We start from the raw sequence: 1,932 nt of genomic DNA, 5'->3' as shown, positions 1-1,932 counted from the left end.
TAGGGTTAGGGTTAGGGTTAGGGTTAGGGTTAGGGTTAGGGTTAGGGTTAGGGTTAGGGTTAGGGTTAGGGTTAGGGTTAGGGTTAGGGTTAGGGTTAGGGTTAGGGTTAGGGTTAGGGTTAGGGTTAGGGTTAGGGTTAGGGTTAGGGTTAGGGTTAGGGTTAGGGTTAGGGTTAGGGTTAGGGTTAGGGTTAGGGTTAGGGTTAGGGTTAGGGTTAGGGTTAGGGTTAGGGTTAGGGTTAGGGTTAGGGTTAGGGTTAGGGTTAGGGTTAGGGTTAGGGTTAGGGTTAGGGTTAGGGTTAGGGTTAGGGTTAGGGTTAGGGTTAGGGTTAGGGTTAGGGTTAGGGTTAGGGTTAGGGTTAGGGTTAGGGTTAGGGTTAGGGTTAGGGTTAGGGTTAGGGTTAGGGTTAGGGTTAGGGTTAGGGTTAGGGTTAGGGTTAGGGTTAGGGTTAGGGTTAGGGTTAGGGTTAGGGTTAGGGTTAGGGTTAGGGTTAGGGTTAGGGTTAGGGTTAGGGTTAGGGTTAGGGTTAGGGTTAGGGTTAGGGTTAGGGTTAGGGTTAGGGTTAGGGTTAGGGTTAGGGTTAGGGTTAGGGTTAGGGTTAGGGTTAGGGTTAGGGTTAGGGTTAGGGTTAGGGTTAGGGTTAGGGTTAGGGTTAGGGTTAGGGTTAGGGTTAGGGTTAGGGTTAGGGTTAGGGTTAGGGTTAGGGTTAGGGTTAGGGTTAGGGTTAGGGTTAGGGTTAGGGTTAGGGTTAGGGTTAGGGTTAGGGTTAGGGTTAGGGTTAGGGTTAGGGTTAGGGTTAGGGTTAGGGTTAGGGTTAGGGTTAGGGTTAGGGTTAGGGTTAGGGTTAGGGTTAGGGTTAGGGTTAGGGTTAGGGTTAGGGTTAGGGTTAGGGTTAGGGTTAGGGTTAGGGTTAGGGTTAGGGTTAGGGTTAGGGTTAGGGTTAGGGTTAGGGTTAGGGTTAGGGTTAGGGTTAGGGTTAGGGTTAGGGTTAGGGTTAGGGTTAGGGTTAGGGTTAGGGTTAGGGTTAGGGTTAGGGTTAGGGTTAGGGTTAGGGTTAGGGTTAGGGTTAGGGTTAGGGTTAGGGTTAGGGTTAGGGTTAGGGTTAGGGTTAGGGTTAGGGTTAGGGTTAGGGTTAGGGTTAGGGTTAGGGTTAGGGTTAGGGTTAGGGTTAGGGTTAGGGTTAGGGTTAGGGTTAGGGTTAGGGTTAGGGTTAGGGTTAGGGTTAGGGTTAGGGTTAGGGTTAGGGTTAGGGTTAGGGTTAGGGTTAGGGTTAGGGTTAGGGTTAGGGTTAGGGTTAGGGTTAGGGTTAGGGTTAGGGTTAGGGTTAGGGTTAGGGTTAGGGTTAGGGTTAGGGTTAGGGTTAGGGTTAGGGTTAGGGTTAGGGTTAGGGTTAGGGTTAGGGTTAGGGTTAGGGTTAGGGTTAGGGTTAGGGTTAGGGTTAGGGTTAGGGTTAGGGTTAGGGTTAGGGTTAGGGTTAGGGTTAGGGTTAGGGTTAGGGTTAGGGTTAGGGTTAGGGTTAGGGTTAGGGTTAGGGTTAGGGTTAGGGTTAGGGTTAGGGTTAGGGTTAGGGTTAGGGTTAGGGTTAGGGTTAGGGTTAGGGTTAGGGTTAGGGTTAGGGTTAGGGTTAGGGTTAGGGTTAGGGTTAGGGTTAGGGTTAGGGTTAGGGTTAGGGTTAGGGTTAGGGTTAGGGTTAGGGTTAGGGTTAGGGTTAGGGTTAGGGTTAGGGTTAGGGTTAGGGTTAGGGTTAGGGTTAGGGTTAGGGTTAGGGTTAGGGTTAGGGTTAGGGTTAGGGTTAGGGTTAGGGTTAGGGTTAGGGTTAGGGTTAGGGTTAGGGTTAGGGTTAGGGTTAGGGTTAGGGTTAGGGTTAGGGTTAGGGTTAGGGTTAGGGTTAGGGTTAGGGTTAGGGTTAGGGTTAGGGTTAGGGTTAGGGT

The sequence above is a fragment of the Taeniopygia guttata genome, chromosome W, assembly GCF_048771995.1.
Source record: "Taeniopygia guttata chromosome W, bTaeGut7.mat, whole genome shotgun sequence".
NCBI classification, from domain to species: Eukaryota; Metazoa; Chordata; class Aves; order Passeriformes; family Estrildidae; genus Taeniopygia; species Taeniopygia guttata.
The sequence above is the reverse complement of the archived record's forward strand: the minus strand, read 5'-3'. Positions refer to the sequence as shown.